Source organism: Hyla sarda, chromosome 3 (assembly GCF_029499605.1).
Source record: "Hyla sarda isolate aHylSar1 chromosome 3, aHylSar1.hap1, whole genome shotgun sequence".
In the NCBI taxonomy this organism is placed as follows: Eukaryota; Metazoa; Chordata; class Amphibia; order Anura; family Hylidae; genus Hyla; species Hyla sarda.
This window is the reverse complement of record NC_079191.1, coordinates 160,693,990-160,719,633: the sequence shown is the minus strand read 5'-3', so window position 1 is coordinate 160,719,633 and position 25,644 is coordinate 160,693,990. Positions and strand designations below refer to the sequence as shown.

The following is a 25,644-nucleotide window of genomic DNA, read 5'->3' as shown; positions in this document are numbered from 1 at the left end:
CTTAAAGCAACAGGAAAAACAAACTCTAAAAGGACTTTAAGTTACACCCTGATATTGTGGTCTGCGTGTGTATTAGCTAAGAGGTGCACTATGAATAAGTGAACCTTTGTACATAGTGTATGCGGAACACGCGTACCGTAGCGTGCCAGTTTGCAAAGGACAATAGACATATGCCGCACATAGCTGTATCTTTTATTATAGGATCTTATTGGCGCGTGCCTCCACCTCTCTGTCTCACCCTGTACGTGAATTTTTGCCAAAGCTTAGGGCTTAGTCTGTCAGCACGAGCTGCCACTCCGCAGACTTGACATATGCCTGAGGAAAAAAAGAAAAGACTGTTTTAAATATGAGCTGTAACTCAGGCATCACGTCTCCTGTTTGTGGAATACAAGAGACCAGGGCTGTGAACTCTTACCTCTCCCTGTGCAAACAGACACACTGAAAACCTGTTTGCCGATAGTTATAAGGAAGACAGATCCTTGATATGTTCTGAACATTCTACAAAGCTAACTTTAACCCCTTCTATAGTGGCAACAATATAATTCTATCAAGAAGCAATATACATTTACATCATATAGGGTCACTGGTAATAAAAGGCTTTCTCATGATATCATTTGACGGTATATTCTTAGAATAAGCCATTAATACATGATTGAGCGGAGATCGCTGGCATCCATACATCTTGCTACTGCAGCTCAGCCCATGTATTTAAATGAGCTGTGAATCTGTCACTGAACCTAGGGGGAGATTTATCAAGCCTTTGCCTGGCGAAAACAGTAAAAAGTTGCGAAATGTTTGCACAAACACCTGCCTTGTACCAAAATTTAGCAAGTTTTTGTCCACACTCAGTGGGATGATGCAAAGTGACAAAGATTAAAACTAAAAGCTACACCAGCTCCAAGCTGGTATGGGCCTCTACATAAATCAGCATGCCTGTGTGCTGGTGGGGCAGAAATTGTTGTTAATAAATCTCCCCCTTACACTTCATAGGGGTACTCCATTGCTAGACATGTTATCCCCTATCCAAAGGATAGGGGATAAGATGTCTGATCACAGGGGGTCCGACTGCTGGGACCCCCGTGATCTTTGGCCTGACACCCCAGCATTCTGAACATCTATGTTCACAACGCATTAAGTGCAAGACTTCGAAGCAGGCATGTTCGTCACGCCCGCTCCATTCAAGTCTATGGGACGGAAATACATTATTCGCGTATGGATGTATGGAGGGGGGTGTGACGGTCACAGCTTCAGATTGTGGTCGCTAGTAATCCAGCACAGAGAGGAGAGCGCACCGTGCTTGCAGATTATTGGGGGGGGGGGCATGCAAGAGATTATGGGGGTCCCAGTGGTCCAACTGTCACTGTGAAGGGGAAATCTGTGAAGGGGATACAGCACTAAGGGTTCCTTTAGGCACGCCAAGTACACTCTAAGTTAGCGCCAATATAGTATATCAGCGCCTGTTTTAAAGGGGTACTCCTATATTCACTATATTGTTCTTGCTTTCTTCATTTATCCCCCTATTACACAGGGTAATGTGCAGCCAATAAAAAAAGATCTCTTGACATGTTAAAATGATGAGATCAGCCCATGAATGACCCCTGATTTTTCATTGGCTGATCTTTGGGACTTTTACACAGGGCAATACTAAAGCCCTAACACAGTGCTTAGGCCCTACTCTGATTGAAGACAGTTCCAGTCCCTTTTTTCATCATCTGGCCCAGACTGTCAGGACAAGTTCTCCTGGCTACGACTTGCCTTTGTGAAGTTTGCTGCACAGATTTCCCTATACTCAAAGCTCCCAATTGCTGCCCTCTTGAACAGTATTTTGAACTTCCAATCTTTTCTATGAAAGTTATGGAATCATCTCTGTGATCAATCCTTGCAGGGGTATGGTGGCCAGATTTTACAGAAGCTTTGGGTCCTAGAGGTGGGCCCTGCATCTATAAGACATCTTTGGCATAACTTGTGTATATATAATAGATGTCTAAGGTAGGAAGAATCCTCTAATATTCCTATGTATTTACAAATGGAGACATTGTCAAAAGAATACTTACTTTGGGTGCACAAGTGAAGTATACTTCAAAAGGATGTAAATATCCTGACTATTCAATGACACACACTATAACTTTCTTTCAAGGCGAAGGCCCTGAAATGGCTTGCAAAGAGCAAAGTTACTCTTTAATGCATGGGTCAGCTGCTTGCTGGAGGGAGACAGACACATTAAGCAGGACACAATTTGCTTCCCTGGCAGACAGTGACGTCTTTTTCTTTGGGAAATATGAGTCAGACTCTGAAAGAAGTTGTCTGCAACCTACAAGAGAAATAAAACTACTTATTTCTCATCTACTTTTTCTTGTCATTTTGTAATGCAGGCACCACTCACCATTCACAACAGTGGAATTATTTTTTTAGCAGTCCTCACAGCTGGGAGCTCAATGTACATCAGAGATTCCATCAAAGTTAAGTTACATCATAGTGACTGCTACTCTCTGCCACAGTCTGACCCACCTAAGTATTGCACACAGGGTACCACTAGTCACTTAGCATAGGTATTGCCCTGTGACTCTGTGTCCTCATCGTCACTATGCCTTACCTTGCATGTATGTTGTTCAGCAGGTAGGATATGTCATTTGTTTTCCAAAAACATTTTTATTGTGTTACCCAGTGGTACACTTGGTTTATATTAACCTACCAGTGCACTCAGTCAGGTAGACTAGGATTTGTGTAATCTTTGGACAGTCAGTTTCTCACTTAGGACTCTTTAAGGCATTCTGACATGTTCCACAAATGAGCGCTAATCGAGTAGATCATACTCAATGACCTTACAAGCAGGGCCACACGTACAATCACTGGAGTGCTTGTACAGCCTTTCACTTTCAACATTTATACATCCCCCTTTATACAGAGGAGTGTGGAAGACTAACAATTATTTTTAGGTCCACATAAACTATATGATCAGACGATAAGCGTTTTCTCATTCATCAGCTGATAACTAGGCCTTTTACACAGGTCAATTAATAAAAGTGAATGTTCCTACTAATGTTCACTTAGCAAATAATGTGGTCTTGTAAAAGACCTTTATTGCTGGCCACCAACTCTAGGCTGGCAACCTCTCTGCCCACACTGGACCAGCAATATGTCCAAATTCCTCACAGTATCTCTATCTCAGGGTGGGTTCACACTACGATTTGAAGATACATTTTAATGAGCCGGCCAATGTCATATAGTTTTTACCCCATATCCAGTTTTCTGACAGGATCTTAAACCGTGGTATGCCCTGGTTACGGGGCTTTTAAATTAAGGCTTTTAAATTCAAGTGCTCTATAAGATTGCCATGCTCGCTATAACCTTACAGTACTGAACAAACATTGGAAACTACTGTCAAACCTATCAATTTTGGGAAATTTAAAGGGGAACTCTTTCCCAGACTTCTTATCCCGGGGAGTCCGACTGCTGGGACCCCATGCGATCAAACACCCCTGTAAATAGGGGATAAGAAGTTAAATGGGCACAGTCAGATTTAAAAACTTTTTATATGTTGTACATCTTGGCAAAACATTAACCTTTCTAATATACTTCATAAGAAAATGTTATTTCCTTTCTATAGAAATCATGGCTTATAAAATCATGGCTTTATCCAAGCTGAAGTATAGGCATGGACAAAGTCCAGTGTTAGGACTCTCGCTCTCGAGTGTTGCCCTCTGCTCCCGGCAGTGCCGCGGTTCGCATTGCAGAAAACGCCCGCATGCCAACTTCGGACTGCCGCTCACCTTCCGCCCCGTCCTCTTCTTTCCCCAGTGGTCCTGCTCTACGCATTGCGGGGTGCTCTCGCTTGCGAGCCCCGCTCTGTTCTCCTCCTCCTGCCCGTCTCTGCCGGCTTGCGCGTCCCCCCCTCCTAGGGCACACGCGCACTGGTTCTTCTACATTTAAAGGGCCAGTGCACCAATAATTGGTGCTTGTCTGAAACCAATCTTATTTAGTTTCGGCACTTCCTACTGTTCCCTGTCAGATCTTTCTGCCTTGTGCCTAGTGAAAGTGTTCTTCTGTGTATTGCCTATTAGTGTTCCAGACCTCCTACTTGTGACCTGACCTCGCACCTTTGCCGCCTGCCTCCTGACCTCGTGCCCTGACTATGCTTCTTTGCTGCCTGCCCTTGACCTTCTGCTATGACTGACTATTCTTGTGTACTCCAGGCCAAGTTTCACCTAGGCAGCCTGTGTGGACGAATCGTGTCAGGGGTAGCGACCTGGGTGCCGCCTGCCGCAGCATGACCATCCCGTTTTGCGACGGGCTCTGGGGAAAACCAGCGGCACCTTAGACTCCGCTCCAACGGTTCAGTCATTGTCCACACAGGTCCAGCGGATCCACTTCCTCCAGCCGTTGACAGTAAGATCCGGCCATGGATCCCGCCAAGGTTCCTCTGACCAGTGTCTCCAATCTCTCAGCTATTGTCGCACAGCAGTCCGTGCAGATTGAGCAGCAAGCACAGCAGTTGTCTCAGCTTACCTAACTGATGCAGCAGTTTCTTACCACTCAACAGCCACAACTGGCTCCAGTGGAACCTTCGGTGTCATCAGCTCCAGTGGCTTCCAGAGGCTCCAAGATTTGTTTATCTTTGCCTTCCAAACATGATGGAGAACCCAAGTTGTGTAGAGGTTTTGTCACTCAGTGCTCTCTTCATCTGGGACTCTTGGCTGTCCAGTTTACCATGGAACGTGCTAAAGTGGCATTCGTCATCAGTCTTCTGTCTGGCAAAGCCCAGGCCTGGGCTACTCCCCTTTGGGATTGCAATGATCCAGTGTCGGCTGACCTCCAGTCCTTCGTCGCAGAATTACGCAATGTCTTTAAAAAACCATCAGCTTTGTTGAATCTCTGTCAAGGGAACTCTTCTGGATTACGCGGTACAATTCCGCATCCTGACTTACGAACTGGCTTGGAATGATGAGGCCTTGTGTGCTACCTTCAAAAAAGGACTTTCTAGTAGAATCAAGGATGCCCTTGCTGCACAAGACTTCTGACTTCCTTGAGGGACCTAATAAACTTGGCCACTCGAATTGATGTCTGATTTTCTGAGAAACAGGAAGAGCTTCATCGCGAAAGAGAACCGGTCCGAACACGTCAGTTTCTTCGCCTGGCACCTGTGTTCCAGCGTCCGCCTCATCTATCTCCTATGCCACCAGTGGAGGAGCCCATGCAGGTGGATTGGACTTGATTGTCCTCTCTGGAGAGGTCTCATTGACGTGAGGAGAATATGTGTCTCTACTGTGGTAGTTCGGAACACTTCCTTAAGAACTGTCCTATATGTCCGCAGTGTTCGGGAAAAGCTCGCACCTAGGGCATGTAGGAGAGGTGTCCCTGGGTGTGAATACTACCTCTACACATTTGACCATACCAGTTAAACTCTATACCTTCACAATTACTTCTTTCTCCGCTACTGCCGTCTTGGATTCCTGTTCTGCAGGAAATTTTAATTGATGCTATCTTGGTCCAAAAGCATCATCTCCCTGTGTCTCGGCTTGTCAAGCCTCTATACATTTCTTCAGTCAATGGAGAGAACCTGAGGGGTACGGTCCTGTTTCGCACTGAACCTCTCATCATGCAGGTGGGAGTGTTAAATAAGGAGAAGATAGAGTTCCCTCTCCCTTATTGTAATTATTCTGATGTGTTCTGCGAGAAGTAGGCAAAGACTCTTCCACCACATCCTCCTTATGATTGCCCCATTGATCTTCAACCTGGCACTACACCTCCCCAGGGAAGAATTTACCCGTTGTCTGTACCTGAGATGCAAGCTATTTCTAAATATATCCAAGAAAACCTACAAAAGAGAATAATCCAGAAGTCCACCTCTCCAGCCGGGGCTGGATTCTTCTTTGTAAAAGATGGATCCCTTCGTCCCTGTATTGACTATGGGGGTCTAAACAAATTTACGATCAAAAATCATTACCCTTTGCATTTGATTTCTGAACTTTTTGATCGTTTATGGGGAGCCAGAATCTTCTCTAAATTGGATCTGCGGGGTACATACAATCTTATTCGAATTTGTGAAGGTGACGGCCATTTTGAGTACCTTGTCATAGCTTTTGGTCTCTGAAACGCTCCCGCTGTCTTCCAAAAATTTGTTAATGACATCTTCCGAGATCTGTTGTATACCTGTGTAGTCGTCTATCTGGATGATATTCTGATTTTCTCTCCCAATTTGGAGGCTCGTCATTTCCATGTCTGTCTGGTCCTTCAGCGTCTCCAGGAGAATCATCTGTATGCCAAGCTTGAAAAATGCCTCTTTCAGAGAACAAGTCTTCCATTTCTTGGTTACATTGTCTCCCACCAAGGTCTACAGATGGATCCTGACAAGCTTTCTGCGGTTTTGGACTGGCCACGTCCTTCTGGTCTATGAGCTATTCAAAGATTGTTGGGGTTTGCCATTTACTACCATCAATTCATTCCACACTTTTCTTCAGTCAATGGAGAGAACCTGAGGGGTACGGTCCTGTTTCGCACTGAACCTCTCATCATGCAGGTGGGAGTGTTAAATAAGGAGAAAATAGAGTTCCCTCTCCCTTATTGTAATTATTCTGATGTGTTCTGCGAGAAGTAGGCAGAGACTCTTCCACCACATCCTCCTTATGATTTCCCCATTGATCTTCAACCTGGCACTACACCTCCCCAGGGAAGAATTTACCCGTTGTCTGTACCTGAGATGCAAGCTATGGCTAAATATATCCAAGAAAACCTACAAAAGAGAATAATCCAGAAGTCCACCTCTCCAGCCGGGGCTGGATTCTTCTTTGTAAAAGATGGATCCCTTCGTCCCTGTATTGACTATGGGGGTCTAAACAAATTTACGATCAAAAATCATTACCCTTTGCATTTGATTTCTGAACTTTTTGATCGTTTATGGGGAGCCAGAATCTTCTCTAAATTGGATCTGCGGGGTGCATACAATCTTATTCGAATTTGTGAAGGTGACGGCCATTTTGAGTACCTTGTCATAGCTTTTGGTCTCTGAAACGCTCCCGCTGTCTTCCAAAAATTTGTTAATGACATCTTCTGAGATCTGTTGTATACCTGTGTAGTCGTCTATCTGGATGATATTCTGATTTTCTCTCCCAATTTGGAGGCTCATCATTTCCATGTCTGTCTGGTCCTTCAGCGTCTCCGGGAGAATCATCTGTATGCCAAGCTTGAAAAATGCCTCTTTCAGAGAACAAGTCTTCCATTTCTTGGTTACATTGTCTCCCACCAAGGTCTACAGATGGATCCTGACAAGCTTTCTGCGGTTTTGGACTGGCCACGTCCTTCTGGTCTATGAGCTATTCAAAGATTGTTGGGGTTTGCCAATTACTACCATCAATTCATTCCACACTTTTCTTCCTTGGCTGCCCCAATTGTAGCCCTTACCAAAAAGAACTGCAATCCCAAGAACTGGTCTCCTGAGGCTGAGAAGGCTTTCTCTAGGATAAAATCTGCCTTTGCTTCTGCACCTGTTCTCTCAAGACCTGACCCGGAAAGCCGTTCTTTTTGGAGGTAGACGCGTCATCGATAGAAGCTGGCACAGTTTTAACTCAGAAAACCCCCAAGGGCAACAATATGACCTGTGGTTTTTTCTCCAAGACCTTTTCACCTGCGAAGAAGAATTACTCTATTGGCGATCGGGAACTCCCCGCTATAAAACATGCCTTAGAAGAATGTCGTCATCTTTTGGCGGGTTCTACACATCCAGCCAGCATATTCACGGATCAAAAGAACCTTTTGTATCTTCAGTCTGCGCAACGTCTGAATCCCCGCCAGGCAAGATGGGCGCTCTTCTTCTCTAGGTTCAATTTCTTAATTAATTTCTTTCCAGCCGACAAGAACATTAGAGCCGATGCATTTTCCAGTTCCTCAGATGTGGTTGGTCAAGATTCCCCTCCTCATTATATTATTCCGCCAGAGTGTTTGGTTCCTGTAGCACCTGCAGTTCTCCAGCAAGCTCCACCTGGAAGATCCTTTGTGCCACCTCTATTGAGATGCAGAGTGCTGAGCTGGGGTCATTCCTCCCTGGTAGCTGGCCATTCTGGTGTATGGAAGTCTTTTCAATTAATCTCTCAGCCATTTTGGTGGCCCCACCTCAAACAGGATGTCATGGACTTTGTCAGTTCCTGTGCTACCTGTGCTTGAGACAAGACTCCTCGGCAGAGACCTGCTGGCCTCTTACAGCCTCTTCCTCTTCCGGACACTCCTTGGTCTCAAATCGCTATGGATTTTATCACCGAGTCTGCCTCCATCCTATAACAATACGGTCATCTGGGTGGTTGTCGATCGGTTTTCCAAGATGGCTCATTTTATTTCATTGCCCGTTTTACCATTTGCTCCGCAACTGGCCAAACACTTCCTTCAGCATAAATTCCGCTTACATGGCCTTCTGTCTTACATTGTCTCGGACGGCGGGGTGTAATCTGATTCTAAGTTCTGGCGGGCTTTATGCACTCGTCTAAAGATCAAGTTGGATTTGTCATCTTCCTACCGCCCGCACTCTAATAGACAAGTGGAGAGAGTGAATCAAGCTCTGGGAGCTTATATTTGTCACTTCATTTCGGCCCAACAGGACAACTGGGTCGACCACCCTGGGCGGGATTCTCCTAAAACCATAGAGACTCTGAGGCCACGAAATCTTCTCCATTTTTTGTTGTCTATGGTCTCCATCCTTCCTCTTCTAGTCTCCTCAGGCGTGCCAGCTGTTGATGAACTAGTTTGGGATTTCATGTCGTCCTGGGACTGTTTGAGGTTAATCCGGTCTCCTATAAACTTCGTCTGCCTTCTTCTCTGCGCATTCCGAATTCTTTCCATGTCTCCCTCCTCAAGCCAGTTGTGATCAATGGGTTCTTGCAAAAGTACGTTGCTTCCATTCCTGTTTCTGGTTCATCTGACGTCTATGAGGTCAAAGAGATCTCCAGCTGGGAGCATTCTCTTGTGTTGCCCTCTGCTCCCAGCAGTGCCGTGGTTAACATTGCGTGAAGTGCCTGCATGCAAACCCCGGACTGCTGCTCACCTTCCTTCCCGTCCTCTTCTTTTCCCTGGTGGTCCTGCTCCTCGCATTGTGGGGTGTGCTCGCTTTCGAGCCCCGCTCCTTCTGCCTGTCTCTGCCGGCGTGCGCGTACCTGCCTCCTAGGGCGCGTGCCAATTCTTCTAAATTTAAAGGGCAAGTCTACCTTTCATTGGTGCTTGTCTGAAACCAGTCTTATTTAGTTCCGGCACTTCCTACTTTTCCCTGCCGGATCTTTGTGCCTTGTTCCTAGTGAAAGCATTCTTCAGTGTATTGCCTATTAGTGTTCCAGACCTTCTGCTTGTGACCTAACCTTGCACCTTTGCCACCTGCCTCCTGATCTTGTACCTGTGACCTGACTACACTTCTTTGCTGACTGTCCTTGACCTTCTGCTGCTACGACTGACTATTGTTGTGTACTACAGAGCCAAGTTTCACCTAGGCAGCCTATGTGGACGAATCGTGTCAGAGGTAGTGACCTGGGTGCCGCCCGCCGCAGCAAGACCATCCCTCAGTGAAATCCAGCGGGACCTTAGACTCCGCTCCCTGATACAGTTCAGTCAATGTCCACACAGGTCCAGCGGATCCACTTCCACCAGCCATTGACATCAAGTAAGTGAGGGTGGGCTAGCACTCCTCTGTGCTCTCTCCTGTCTGATAGTACTCCTCTGTGCTCTCTCCTGTCTGATAGCACTCCTCTGTGCTCTCTTCTGTCTGATAGCACTCCTCTTTGCTCTCTCCTGTCTGATAGGACTCCTCTGTGCTCTCTCCTGTCTGATAGGACTCCTCTGTGCTCTCTCCTGTCTGATAGGACTCCTCTTTGCTCTCTCTTGTCTGATAGGACTCCTCTGTGCTCTCTCCTTTCTGATAGGACTACTCTGTGCTCTCTCCTGTCTGACAGGACTCCTCTGTGCTCTCTCCTGTCTGACAGGACTCCTCTGTGCTCTCTCCTGTCTGATAGTATACCTCTGTGCTCTCTCCCGTCTAAAAGGACTGTGCTCTCTCTTGTCTGATAGTACTCCTCTGTGCTCCCTTCAGTCTGATAGTACTCCTCTGTGCTGTCTGATAGGACAGGAGAGAGCACAAAGAAGTACTATAAGACAGGAGAGAGCACAGAGGAGTACTATCAGACAGAAGAGAACACAGAGGAGTATTATTAGATGGGAGAGAGCACAGAGGAGTGCTATCAAACAAGAGTGAGCAGAGGAGTCCCATCAGACAAGAGAGAGCACAGAGGAATAATATCAGACAGGAGAGAGCACAGAGGAGTCCTATCAGACAGAAGAGAGCACAGAGGAGTACTATAAGACGGAAGTGAGCATAGAGAAGTGCTATCAGACAGGAAAGAGCACAGAGGAGTACTATCAGACAGGAGAGAGCCCAGAGGAGTCCTATCAGACAGGAGCAAGCACAGATGAGTACTATCAGACATTATAGAGCACAGAGGAGTACTTTCAGACAGGAGAGAGCACAGAGGAGTACTATCAGACAAAAGAGAACAAAGAGGAGTCCTATCAGACAGGAGAGAACACGGAGGAGTCCTATCAGAAAGAGCACAGATGAGTGCTATCAGACAGGAGAGGACACAGATGAGTCCTATCAGACATAATAGAGCACAGAGGCGTGCTAACAGACAGGAGATATCACTGATGAATGCTATTAGACAGGATAGAGCACAGAGGAGTACTATCAGACAGGAGAGAACACCGAGGAGTCCTATCAGACAGGAGAGAGCACAGAGGAGTACTATCAGACAGGAGAGAGGAGAGAGGAGTGCTTTCAGACAGGAGAGAACACAAACGAGTGCTATCAGACAGGAGAGAGCACAGATGAGTACTATCAGACAGGAGAGAGCACAGAGGAGTCCTATCAGACAGGAGAGATAACTGAGGAGTTCTATCAGACAGGAGAGAGCACAGAGGAGTACTATCAGACAGGAGAGAACACAGAGGAGTCCTATCAGACAGGAGAAAGTACAGATGAGTCCTATCAGATGGGAGAGAGCACAGAGGAGTACTATCAGTCAGGAGAGAACACAGAGGAGTGCTATCAGACAGGAGAGAACACAGAGGAGTGCTATCAGACAGGAGAGAGTACAGAGGAGTACAATCAGACAGGAGAGAACACAGAGGAATAATATCAGACAGAAGAGCACAGATGAGTACTATAAGACAGGAGAGAGCACAGAGGAGTGCTATCAGACAAGAGAGAGCACAGAGGAATACTATCAGACAGGAGAGAGAACAGAGGAGTCCTATCAGACAGAAGAGAGCACAGAGGAGTACTATAAGACAGGAGAGAGCACGGAGGAGTCCTATGAGATGGGAGAGAGCACAGAGGAGTACTATCAGACAGGAGAGAACACAGAGGAGTCCTATCAGACAGGAGAGAGCACAGAGGAGTACTATCAGACAGAAGAGAGAGCACATAGGAATACTATCAGACAGGAGAGAGCACAGAGGAGTCCTATCAGACAGAAGAGAGCACAGTGGAGTACTATAAGACAAGAGAGAGCACAGAGGAGTGCTATCAGACAGGAGAGAGCACAGAGGAATACTATCAGACAGGAGAGAGCCCAGAGGAGTCCTATCAGACAGGAGAAAGCACAGAGGAGTACTATCAGACATAATAGAGCACAGAGGAGTACTATCAGAGAAGAGAGAGCTCAGAGGAGTACTATCAGACAGGAGAGAACAAAGAGGAGTCCTATCAGACAGGAGAGAAGACGGAGGAGTCCTATCAGACAGAGCACAGATGAGTGCTATCAGACAGGAGAGAACACAAAGGAGTCCTATCAGACATAATAGAGCACAGAGGCGTGCTAACAGACAGGAGAGATCACTGAGGAATGCTATTAGACAGCATAGAGCACAGAGGAGTACTATCAGACAGGAGAGAACACAGAGGAGTCCTATCAGACAGGAGAGAGGACAGAGGAGTGCTACCAGACAGGAGAGAACACAGAGGAGTGCTATCAGACAGGAGAGAGCACAGATGAGTACAGGAGAGAACACAGAGGAGTCCTATCAGACAGGAGAGAACACAGAGGAGTGCTATCAGACAGGAGAGCACAGAGGAGTACAATCAGACAGGAGAGAACACAGAGGAGTAATATCAGACAGGAGAGCACAGAGGAGTGCTATCAGACAGGAGAGCACAGAGGAGTACTATAAGACAGGAGAAAGCACAGAGGAATACTATCAGACAGGAGAAAGCAAACAGGAGTACTATCAGACAGGAGAGAGCACAGAGGAGTACTATCAGACAGGAGAGAACACAGAGGAGTACTATCAGACAGGAGAGAGCACAGAGGAGTACTATCAGACAGAAGAGAGAGCACATAGGAATACTATCAGACAGGAGAGAGCACAGAGGAGTCCTATCAGACAGAAGAGAGCACAGAGGAGTACTATAAGACAAGAGAGAGCACAGAGGAGTGCTATCAGACAGGAGAGAGCACAGAGGAGTACTATCAGACAGGAGAGAGCCCAGAGGAGTCCTATCAGACAGGAGAGAGCACAGAGGAGTCCTATCAGACATAATAGAGCACAGAGGAGTACTATCAGAGAGGAGAGAGCACAGAGGAGTACTATCAGACAGGAGAGAACAAAGAAGAGTCCTATCACAAAGGAGAGAACACGGAGGAGACCTATCAGACAGAGCACAGATGAGTACTATCAGACAGGAGAGAACACAGCGGAGTCCTATCAGACATAATAGAGCACAGAGGCATGCTAACAGACAGGAGAGATCACTGAGGAGTGCTATTAGACAAGAGAGAGCACAGAGGAGTACTATCAGACAGGAGAGAACACAGAGGAGTCCTATCAGACAGGAGAGATCACTGAGGAGTGCTATCAGACAGGAGAGAGCACAGAGGAGTACTATCAGACAGGAGAGAACACAGATGAGTCCTATCAGACAGGAGAGAGCACAGAGGAGTACTATCAGACAGGAGAGAACACAGAGGAGTCCTACCAGACATAATAGAGCACAGAGGCATGCTATCAGACAGGAGAGAGCACAGAGGAGTACTATCAGACAGGAGAGCACAGAGGAGTCCTATCAGACAGGAGAGAGCACAGAGGAGTACTATCAGACAGGAGAGCACAGAGGAGTCCTATCAGACAGGAGAGAGCACAGAGGAGTACTATCAGACAGGAGAGAGTACAATCAGAGAGAAGAGATTAAAGAGGAATGCTACCCCACCCTCACTTACTGGACTTTGTCCATGCCTATGCTTCAATTTGGACAAAGCCATCATTTTATAAGCCATGATTTCTATAAAAAGGAAATAAAATTTTCTGATGAACAATATTAGAACAGTTACTGTTTTGCCAAGATGTAAAACATATAAAAAGTTTCTGAATCTGGCAGTGCCTATTTAAGGTATTATTTGTTTAGAATATTTATAAATATTAGTGGTTATATACTAATGTGATCCCGACTCTTTTTTCTGGGGGTTTTCGCCAAAATTGTGTTGCATTTTCATGCACCAGCTTTTACCGGTGTGGCCCGACAAAGGGGCGTCTCTCAACAGTTATGAAAAATAAAATGTGGTGGATTTGAGCTCTGGAAAACCTGAGCATGTGTAAAAAAAATAAGGAAAATGTATTGAAAAATCGTCCAAAATACCTGTGGAAGAAAAAAACCTACATAGAAAACTACAAAATCAGGGCCGATATGTTTCCTGATAAAAACACCCCTAATGAAGGAAATTAATCAGATTATATATGATCTCTTTACAATTGGAAGCTGGTTAAAGGTGCATTAGCCACATGTATTCATTGTAGACATTTACATAATGACAACAGGACTGGCACCAGAAAGGTTAACAAGTAATCGTCCAATAACAGGCCCCTGACTGTCTACCTGCGGATGACGATGACCTCATACCTGTAAATGTTCCCATGGTGTCGGCTTACGGCTTCTGTCAACAAGTCTTTCATCACCAAACTACTTACATCATACTTTTATAAACAGCTAAACTGCTCATTGTCACTGCACTTATAACACCTCCAAGTGACAGTGGTTTATGGTTTCAATTAACCTCGGGGCTGTTTGCAACTATCCATTTCCACAAGTGAAAATCACTGTTGGAGTAACTCTTGCATCGCCGTACAGGATCAGAATATTGCGTGCTCTTTCTATGAAACTAGATATATTTACACATCATTGCCATCAACCTGAACTTCCTCCTAGCCAGGTGTCTGCAATAAGCTTCTACAGATGGCGCTTGTGACAGGATTTTGCTTTGCTTGCTATCCCATTACAATCCATACCCGTCCTTTAAAGTGAAACCCAGTTTTAAAGGGGTACTCCACTGGGCAGCGGTCGGAACGTTTAGTTCCGAACGCTGTGCGTGTGTGCTGCGGGGGTCGGCCACGCCCCCTCGTGACGCCATACCCCCTCCATGCAAGCCTATGGGAGGGGGCATGATGGCCTTCAAATGAAAACTGCATGATTTTGGAACTACCGTATTTTTCGTCCTATAGGACGCACCGGCGTATAAGACGCACCCAATTTTTAGGGGCAAAATCTAAAAAAATAAAGATTTTGAACCCAATAGTGGTCTTCAACCTGCGGACCTCCAGATGATGCAAAACTACAACTCCCAGCATGCCCGGACAGCCGTTGGCTGTCCGGGCATGCTAGGAGTTGTAGTTTTGCAACATCTGGAGGTCCGCAGATTGAAGACCACTGCATAGGAGGTAGTACTCACATGTCCCCGCCGCTCCGGACCCGTCACCGCTGCCCTGGATGTCGCTCCATCGCTGTCGCCGTGTCCCCATCTCTCCGGAACGTCTCTGCTGCCAGCCGGGTATCCTCGCTCTCCGTCGCCGTCATCACGTCGTTACGCACGCCGACGCACGTACGCGACGACGAGGAAGGAGAGCGCCGGCATACAGGGGATCCCTGAACGGAGAAGACACCGAGGAGGCAGGTAAGGTCCCTCCCGGTGTCCTGTAAGCACTAACCCGGCTATTCAGTCGGGCTGTTCGGGACCGCCGCGGTGAAATTTCACCGCGGCGGTCCCGAACAGCCCGACTGAACAGCCGGGTTAGTGTCACTTTCCCTTCAGACGCGGCGGTCAGCTTTGATCGCCGCGTCTGAAGGGTTAATACAGGGCATCACCGCGATCGCTGTATTAGCCGCGGGTCCCGGCCGTTGGTGGCCGCAGGGACCGCCGCGAAAGGGGTGTATTCGCCGTATAAGACGCACCGACTTTTCCCCCTGTCACGATGCCGGCTGGCAGGTAGTGGATCCTCTGTGCCAGAGAGGGATTGGCGTGGACCGTGCTAGAGGATCGGTTCTAAGTCACTACTGGTTTTCACCAGAGCCCGCCGCAAAGCGGGATGGTCTTGCTGCGGCGGTAGTGACCAGGTCGTATCCCCTAGCAACGGCTCAACCTCTCTGGCTGCTGAAGATAGGCGCGGTACAAGGGAGTAGACAGAAGCAAGGTCGGACGTAGCAGAAGGTCGGGGCAGGCAGCAAGGATCGTAGTCAGGGGCAACGGCAGAAGGTCTGGAATCACAGGCAAGGAACACACAAGGAACGCTTTCACTGGCACTAGGGCAACAAGATCCGGCGAGGGAGTGAAGGGGAAGTGAGGTGATATAGGGAAGTGCACAGGTGTAAACACTAATTGGAACCACTGCACCAATCAGCGGTGCAGTGGCCCTTTAAATCGCAAAGACCCGGCGCGCGCGCGCCCTAGGGAGCGGGGCCGCGCGCGCCGGGACAGAACTGACGGGGAGCGAGTAAGGTACGGGAGCCGGGGTGCGCATCGCGAGCGGGCGCTACCCGCATCGCGAATCGCATCCCGGCCGGAGGTGGTAACGCAGCGCCCCGGGTCCGTGGAACCGACCGGGGCGCTGCAGTGAGGGAAGTGTAGCGAGCGCTCCGGGGAGGAGCGGGGACCCGGAGCGCTCGGCGTAACAGTACCCCCCCCCTTGGGTCTCCCCCTCTTCTTGGGGCCTGAGAACCTGAGGATCAGACTTTTGTCCAGGATATTGTCCTCAGGTTCCCAGGACCTCTCTTCTGGACCACAACCCTCCCAATCCACTAAAAAAAAAGTTCTTCCCCTGACCTTTTTAGAGGCCAAAATCTCTTTGACAGAGAAGATGTCCGAGGAGCCGGAAACAGGAGTGGGAGGAACAGATTTAGGAGAAAAACGGTTGAGGATGAGAGGTTTAAGAAGAGAGACGTGAAAGGCATTAGGGATACGAAGAGAAGGAGGAAGAAGAAGTTTGTAAGAGACAGGATTAATTTGACACAAAACTTTAAAAGGACCAAGATAGCGTGGTCCCAACTTATAGCTCGGGACACGGAAACGGACATATTTAGCGGAGAGCCATACCTTGTCTCCAGGGGAAAAAATGGGAGGAGCTCTTCTTTTCTTATCTGCGAATCTCTTCATGCGAGAAGAAGCCTGTAAGAGAGAATTTTGGGTCTCTTTCCATATGGTGGAAAGATCACGAGAAATTTCATCCACAGCGGGCAGACCAGAGGGCAAGGGGGTAGGGAGGGGGGGAAGAGGGTGACGGCCGTACACCACGAAAAACGGAGATTTGGAGGAAGATTCAGAGATTCTGAAATTATACGAGAATTCGGCCCAAGGTAGAAGATCTGCCCAGTCATCCTGGCGGGAGGAAACAAAATGTCGTAAATAGTCACCCAAGATCTGGTTAATTCTCTCTACTTGTCCATTGGATTGAGGATGGTATGCAGAAGAAAAATTTAATTTAATCTTGAGTTGTTTACAGAGAGCCCTCCAGAATTTAGACACAAATTGGACGCCTCTATCCGAGACGATCTGTGTAGGCAACCCGTGAAGACGAAAAATGTGTACAAAAAATTGTTTAGCCAACTGAGGCGCTGAAGGAAGACCAGGAAGAGGGATGAAATGTGCCATTTTGGAGAATCGATCAACGACCACCCAAATAACAGTGTTGCCATGGGATGGGGGTAAGTCAGTAATAAAATCCATACCAATCAGAGACCAAGGTTGTTCGGGGACAGGTAGAGGATGAAGAAAACCAGCGGGCTTCTGGCGAGGAGTCTTATCCCGGGCACAGATAGTGCAGGCTCGCACAAAGTCCACAACATCCGTCTCCAGAGTCGGCCACCAATAGAAGCGAGAGATGAGTTGCACAGATTTCTTGATGCCCGCATGACCTGCGAGATGGGAGGAGTGACCCCATTTGAGGATCCCAAGGCGTTGGCGTGGAGAAACAAAGGTCTTTCCTGGAGGAGTTTGCCTGATGGAGGCTGGAGAAGTGGAAATCAGGCAGTCAGGAGGAATGATGTGTTGAGGAGAGAGTTCAATTTCAGAGGCATCTGAGGAACGAGAGAGAGCATCGGCCCTAATGTTTTTATCAGCAGGCCGAAAGTGAATTTCAAAATTAAATCGGGCAAAGAACAGAGACCACCTGGCCTGACGAGGATTCAGCCGTTGGGCAGACTGGAGGTAGGAGAGGTTCTTGTGATCGGTGTAAATAATAACTGGAAATCTTGATCCCTCCAGCAGATGCCTCCATTCCTCAAGTGCTAATTTAATGGCTAGAAGCTCTCGATCCCCGATGGAGTAGTTCCTCTCCGCCGGAGAGAAGGTCCTGGAAAAAAAACCACAAGTAACAGCATGCCCGGAAGAGTTTTTTTGTAGAAGGACAGCTCCAGCTCCCACTGAGGAGGCATCAACCTCCAATAGGAAGGGTTTAGATGGGTCAGGTCTGGAGAGCACGGGAGCCGAAGAAAAGGCAGACTTGAGTCGTTTAAAGGCGTCTTCCGCTTGAGGAGGCCAAGACTTGGGATCGGCATTTTTTTTTGTTAAAGCCACAATAGGAGCCACAATGGTAGAAAAATGTGGAATAAATTGCCTGTAATAATTGGCGAACCCCAAAAAACGTTGGATGGCACGGAGTCCGGAGGGGCGTGGCCAATCTAAGACGGCAGAGAGTTTATCTGGGTCCATTTGTAGTCCCTGGCCAGAGACCAAGTATCCTAGAAAAGGAAGAGATTGGCATTCAAACAGACATTTCTCTATTTTGGCATAGAGTTGATTATCACGAAGTCTCTGAAGAACCATACGGACATGCTGGCGGTGTTCTTCAAGATTGGCAGAAAAAATCAGGATATCGTCCAGATATACAACAACACAGGAGTATAGTAGATCACGAAAAATTTCATTAACAAAGTCTTGGAAGACGGCAGGGGCGTTGCATAGACCAAAGGGCATGACCAGATACTCAAAGTGTCCATCTCTGGTGTTAAATGCCGTTTTCCATTCATCCCCCTCTCTGATGCGGATGAGATTATAAGCACCTCTTAAGTCCAGTTTGGTAAAAATATGGGCACCTTGGAGACGATCAAAGAGTTCAGAGATGAGGGGTAGGGGGTAGCGGTTCTTAACCGTGATTTTATTAAGACCGCGGTAGTCAATGCAAGGACGTAGAGAGCCATCTTTTTTGGACACAAAGAAAAATCCGGCTCCGGCAGGAGAGGAGGATTTACGGATAAAGCCCTTTTTTAAATTTTCTTGGACGTATTCAGACATGGCAAGAGTCTCTGGGACGGACAGAGGATAGATTCTGCCCCGGGGTGGAGTAGTGCCCGGGAGGAGGTCAATGGGACAATCATAAGGCCTGTGAGGAGGTAGAGTCTCAGCTTGTTTTTTGCAAAAAACGTCCGCAAAGTCCATATAGGCCTTAGGGAGACCGGTTACATGAGGAAGCACAGGGACACGGCAAGGTTTACTGGGAACCGGTTTTAAGCAGTCCTTGGAACAAGAGGGCCCCCAACTCTTGATCTCCCCAGTGGACCAATCCAGGATTGGGGAATGGAGTTGAAGCCAGGGAAGTCCAAGAAGGATTTCAGAAGTGCAATTGGGGAGGACCAACAGTTCAATCCTCTCGTGATGAGATCCGATGCACATTAGAAGGGGCTCCGTGCGGAAACGTATAGTACAGTCCAATCTTTCATTGTTTACACAATTGATGTAGAGGGGTCTGGCGAGACTGGTCACCGGGATGTTGAACCTGTTGACGAGAGAGGCTAAGATGAAATTTCCTGCAGATCCAGAGTCCAAGAAGGCCACAGCAGAGAAGGAGAAGGCAGAGGCAGACATCCGCACAGGCACAGTAAGACGTGGAGAAGCAGAGTAGACATCAAGGACTGTCTCACCTTTGTGCGGAGTCAGCGGACGTCTTTCCAGGCGGGGAGGACGGATAGGACAATCCTTCAGGAAGTGTTCGGTACTAGCACAGTACAGGCAGAGATTCTCCATGCGGCGTCGTGTCCTCTCTTGGGGTGTCAGGCGAGACCGGTCGACCTGCATAGCCTCCACGGCGGGAGGCACAGGAACAGATTGCAGGGGACCAGAGGAGAGAGGAGCCGGGGAGAAGAAACGCCTCGTGCGAACAGAGTCCATATCCTGGTGGAGCTCCTGACGCCGTTCGGAAAAACGCATGTCAATGCGAGTGGCAAGATGGATGAGTTCATGTAGGTTAGCAGGGATTTCTCGTGCGGCCAGAACATCTTTAATGTTGCTGGATAGGCCTTTTTTAAAGGTCGCGCAGAGTGCCTCATTATTCCAGGATAATTCTGAAGCAAGGGTACGGAACTGTACGGCATACTCGCCAACGGAAGAATTACCCTGGACCAGGTTCAACAGGGCAGTCTCAGCAGAAGAGGCTCGGGCAGGTTCCTCAAAGACACTTCGAATTTCCGAGAAGAAGGAGTGTACAGAGGCAGTGACGGGGTCATTGCGGTCCCAGAGCGGTGTGGCCCAAGCCAGGGCTTTTCCAGACAGCAGGCTGACTACGAAAGCCACCTTAGACCTTTCAGTGGGGAACTGGTCCGACATCATCTCCAAGTGTAATGAACATTGGGAAAGAAAGCCACGGCAAAACTTAGAGTCCCCATCAAATTTATCCGGCAAGGATAGTCGTATTCCAGAAGCGGCCACTCGCTGCGGAGGAGGTACAGGAGCTGGCGGAGGAGATGATTGCTGGAGCTGTGGTAGTAACTGTTGTAGCATAACAGTCAGTTGAGACAGCTGTTGGCCTTGTTGCGCAATCTGTTGTGACTGCTGGGCGACCACCGTGGTGAGGTCAGCGACAACTGGCAGAGGAACTTCAGCGGGATCCATGGCCGGATCTACTGTCACGATGCCGGCTGGCAGGTAGTGGATCCTCTGTGCCAGAGAGGGATTGGCGTGGACCGTGCTAGAGGATCGGTTCTAAGTCACTACTGGTTTTCACCAGAGCCCGCCGCAAAGCGGGATGGTCTTGCTGCGGCGGTAGTGACCAGGTCGTATCCCCTAGCAACGGCTCAACCTCTCTGGCTGCTGAAGATAGGCGCGGTACAAGGGAGTAGACAGAAGCAAGGTCGGACGTAGCAGAAGGTCGGGGCAGGCAGCAAGGATCGTAGTCAGGGGCAACGGCAGAAGGTCTGGAATCACAGGCAAGGAACACACAAGGAACGCTTTCACTGGCACTAGGGCAACAAGATCCGGCGAGGGAGTGAAGGGGAAGTGAGGTGATATAGGGAAGTGCACAGGTGTAAACACTAATTGGAACCACTGCACCAATCAGCGGTGCAGTGGCCCTTTAAATCGCAAAGACCCGGCGCGCGCGCGCCCTAGGGAGCGGGGCCGCGCGCGCCGGGACAGAACTGACGGGGAGCGAGTAAGGTACGGGAGCCGGGGTGCGCATCGCGAGCGGGCGCTACCCGCATCGCGAATCGCATCCCGGCCGGAGGTGGTAACGCAGCGCCCCGGGTCCGTGGAACCGACCGGGGCGCTGCAGTGAGGGAAGTGTAGCGAGCGCTCCGGGGAGGAGCGGGGACCCGGAGCGCTCGGCGTAACACCCCCCCAGTTTTGGGGAAGAAAAAGTGCGTCTTATACGGCGAAAAATATGGTATTTTAAAATATAGGTAGTAAAATAGGAAATTAAAAAAAAACATGATCAAAAATTCTCAAAAAATATGTTTAACATAAAAACTTGATTTAAATAATAGTTAATTTTCTTATGATATATTCCCTTTAATATCATACCATAATGTGTTGTTTTTCTTAGTCCGACAAGGGGCCCCACCTGCATGGGATTTGGGTGTTCTACCTCTGTTTTTATTGGATTTCTTAAAGATCCCTCAAACATTTCAAAACGTGATATGTTTTGAATATTATTATAATTATTTTTTTTATAAAATTGGTGAAATTGCTTCATCTAAGCTAGTAAACTAGATTGTGAGCCCCACTGGCAACAGGGACTAATGTGGTGACATTTTGTAAGTATGTATTTGTAAATCATTTTTGTCCAGTTTAGGCACATTTCATGGCTGTATTTTTTGAGTTTGCAGTTTTTTTTATTTGCCCTTTTAACATAAAATATGGATGCTTACGCTTATCATGCTGTTTTTTTTTTGGTGAAGTGGCTTTTGTGTTTCCTCTCTTATATAAAGCTGTAAGACTAGCTAAGCACCTGGGCAAGAGTTTCTGTGTGCACATTCTGTTCCATCTCTACATCAAAAGCTTTAAAAAAAAAAAACTGCAGCTACTTTTTTGGGGATCTGAACATGTAGTATGGGTTTTCCCAAGCTGTTCTTTATGGCTATCTAGTAGCAGCACTGACTCTGTTTTTAGTTTTTATACTTGTGTAGTGGTCTATAAACCATGTATTGTGTCATTTGTGTGACTGGTCTCTCTTTTTTTTTTATTTTTTATTCTTAGCCTTTGTTATATAAGGTTTATTGAGTATTTTGTTTGACTAGCCCATGTGTGTATATCCAGTCTAGATCTTCTTCTCTGTGTTCTTCTTGACACGCACTAGCCCATTCCTGGTCTTGTCATTTACCATTCGTTCCTATTACAAGTTCCTTCTGCCAGCTCCTGATCACCTGTCCTTCCTTCTGCAGAAATATATGTATCTGTCATATTGCTAAGCACTGCCTTCCTAAGCTTAGGCTGGGTTCACATCACGTTTTTCCCTATACGGGACCGCATACGGCTGGGTTGAGCTAAAAACTTGCGCTTCCGTATCCCTGCCGTATGCTGTCCCGCATGTAATTCATTTCAAGGGGGCCGACCGGAGTGAACCGGTCGGCTAATTTTTCCCCGTATGCGTTTTTCTACCGGACCTAAAACCGAGGTTGACTACGTATTTAGGTCCGGTAGAAAACCGCATACAGGGAAAAATGAGCCGACCGGTTCATTCCGGTCAGCCCATTGAAATGAATTACATACGGGCGACATACGACAGGGATACGGGAGCGCAAGTTTTTAGCTCCCCCCAGCCGTGTGCGGTCCCGTATAGGGAAAAACGTGATGTGAACCCAGCCTTAGTCTTGCATGGTCATGCAGTGAGTGCATAGGTAGCGCAAGCGAGCACTCTCTCTGTCAATGCAGGGTGGTGGCGCGCGCATGTCAGGATGCACTGTGTCTTACTACACAGGAAAACCCATAAAGGTACGGTTACACTCATGTTGTGGACATCTGTAACAACATTGTAGTAGTCTGGGGGGCTAAAAACTCATGACAGTTGCGCTTTAATTCCTTACATGATGTTCAGAGAGGACAATACGTATGAATTGCCATAATGTAAAGTTGCTCAATATCATATTGGATTTATAGTGACTTATCTCGCTCGCCCTTACCTTTTGTCCCCTTATACTACTTCATTTGTGAGCATTCCTTCACAAAATATTTTGTACATGCACTTTGAACTGGTAGTAAGAATAGGGAGGCAGCTGGAATATGTTAGATGATGAAATACAAAGCCTTTCTTCATGAGCACCTGAGGACATAGAATTGCTTTATTCAGAAAGTATGTAATCACTTCTAAGATGTAATCTCACAGTATAATGGACAACATTATCGTATGAGCAACTTACCTTCTCCTTCCATTAAAGACAGTCTGTCTACCAAGTAAATATGTCGGCTCAGCAGCCATTTACCAGAAATGCTTAACTTGTGAATTTGAGATACATGAAAGAGGAAAAGCGATTGATAAAATGATCACAAACTCTGTCTAAAGAATTAAAAAGGCAGTAAAAATGCGTAGTGCTATACCAGAAGGGCACTGTTACAGGAACAGACTTGATGCTGTGTAGTATGACCTCTTCTCAAGATAACATTGTATGAACATTGTATTGTATTTCATTGTATTAAATGCTTCAAACCAGGGAGACATGGTCCCTCATGCTGCCCCCAGACCTTCTACTACGGGTGACTTGCTTTTAGTTCATCAAAGAATGTTATGGCTCTACACAGGGGTGTGGAAATTCTTTAAAAAAACTACTTGTCCAAGGTACTAAAACGGAACACAGTCTACTTGTCCCTCATGACGATCCACTTGTCCTGGTACATAAAATAATTTCAACCAAAATAGTCTGTAAATAAGGTCTTTATTAATAGAAACTTAATAGGCAGACCAGTATATCACTCCATTAGGTGGATAGGGCCCCTGATAAGTAAGTCCGCCCCATTTAGTAGGTAGCCCCATTCAGGAAGGTATGTCCCTTTATCAGGTAGGTCCATCCCCTCATCAGGTAGGTAGGACTCCCCTAGTAAGAAAATAATGCCCCAGATAGATATGTCCCCCCAGTTGGTAGGAAGGGTGGGCACCCCCAGTAGGCAGACAGAGCCCCAGATAGATATGTCCCCCCATTAGGTAGAGCTGCCCAATATGAAGACAGGTCCACAGATAGATATGACCCCCATCAAGTAGCGCTCCCCAGTAGGTTGAAAGGCCCCCAGATAGATATGACCTCCATAAGGTAGGGCTCCCCAATAGGTACATAGGCCCTCAGACAGATATGACCCCCATCAGGTAGGGCTCCCCAATAGGTACACAGGCCCTCAGACAGTATAACCCCCATCAGGTAGGGCTCTCCACTAGGTACACAGGCCCTCAGACAGATATGAACCCCCATCAGGTAGGGCTCCCCAGTAGGTAGCCAGACCCCAGATAGATATGGCCCGTATCACTGATGGGAGTCATATCTATCTAGGGACCTGTCTACCTACTGGGGAGCCCTACCTGATGATTAGGTGGGGCTTCCCAGTAGGTAGAAAGGCCCCTAGATAGATATGACCCCCGGCAGGTAGGGCTCCCATTTAAACAATGATACCACCTAAATCAGTGTTCTTCAACCATGGTGCCTCCAGCTGTTGCAAAACTACATGCTGGGAGTTGTAGTTTTGCAACAGCTGGAGGCACCATGGTTGGGATGTACTGCCCTAAGTAGATAGATTAGAACCTAGTGGTAGGCAGGTCCTCCTTTATGTAGTAAGTAGCCAAGTTTGAGTAGGTAACTCACTTCTACTTACATCTCCCTGTTCCCTGCAGGGATTTCCTGGCGGAGGTGCGCACGGTAAGTGACCTCATTGCAAGCGCCTCATTGCGTCCCGGCGTCCAGCGCAAAGACGTCACTCACCGCGCGCACTTCCGGCAGGAAGGCTCGCTATAGGCTGCATCATGCAGTTGTGGTCTATAGCAGTACAGTGACGGGCGAGACAGTCTTACCCAGTCATATGTGAATTATTCTGGCATTTAGTGCTGCTTGCCTGATGCAGGGCTAAATGCCTGAAGAAATCACCTGTCCGACGCCCGGAACTGCATGTCCCGGGCGTCGGGCGATACAATTCCCACATCCCTGTCTACAGCAACTTTGGCATGTGCGGTTATTGCAGTAAAACCATGGCTTGCCCGGATCGTCACACAACCTCATGGTTTCCCTAAATAGTTTTTTCATGTTTTTCCACTGTACCTAAAACATTCAGTGTGTCCAGTGTTGCCTTTCTCTGAGTAACCCCTGCATTAGCAAGCACATTTAAAGGGGAACTCGGTGGAAAACAAATGGTTTCAAACCAAATGGTGCCAGAAAGTAAAACAGATTTGTAAATTATTTCTATTTAAAGGAAAACTGTCAGCTTTCTCCCCCGCACTAACCAGAGGTACTGGCCAGTAGTGCGGGGGACACTGATCAGTTTGAGGCTTACTGTACCCGGATCCGCCGCGCCGTTCAGCCGTAATCTTCGACTGTATATGCTAATGAGGTGCTAACTGGCACCGGCTGGGCTAACTGGCACTCAGACGTCAGTGTGGGTCCGCAGCGTCACCCAGCTCATCAATATTCCTCCCCTCCCGTTTCTCGCTCTTCTCCCCACTCTGTAATGAAGAGAGAGGGGAGAAATATTGATGAGCTGGGCGGCACTGCGGCCAGCGCTGCTGACGTCAGAGTGGCAGTTAGCCCGGCCGGTGCCAGTTAGCACCTCATTAGCATATACCCCAAATCGAAGATTACGGCCAAACGGAGCAGCGGATCCGGGCACGGTAAGCATCAAACTGATCAGCGTCCCCCGCACTACCAGCCAGTACCGCTGTTTAGTGCAGGGGGAGCAAGCTGACAGTTTTCCTTTAAAAATTTTAACCCTTCCAGTGCTGTATGCTCGAGAAAAAGTTGTGTAGTTGTTACGCCTAGCGCTCCGGGTCCCCGCTCCTCCCCGGAGCGCTCACGGCGTCTCTCTCCCCGCAGCGCCCCGGTCAGTCCCGCTGACCGGGAGCGCTGCACTGTCATGGCCGTCGGGGATGCGATTCGCACAGCGGGACGCGCCCGCTCGC

The 25,644-nt window shown here is 47.8% G+C and overlaps 1 long non-coding RNA gene across 1 annotated transcript; it reads right to left on the bottom strand.

The window, feature by feature from the left end:
- Nucleotides 1–168: 168 nt before the first annotated feature.
- LOC130361833 (uncharacterized) lies at nt 169–25,344 on the bottom strand. The gene is made up of 3 exons (XR_008891167.1): nt 25,028–25,344; nt 22,676–22,815; nt 169–315 (listed from the first exon to the last, which is right to left on the bottom strand). It is a non-coding gene; the product is annotated as an uncharacterized LOC130361833 (long non-coding RNA).
- Between the last annotated feature and the right edge of the window lie 300 nt (nt 25,345–25,644).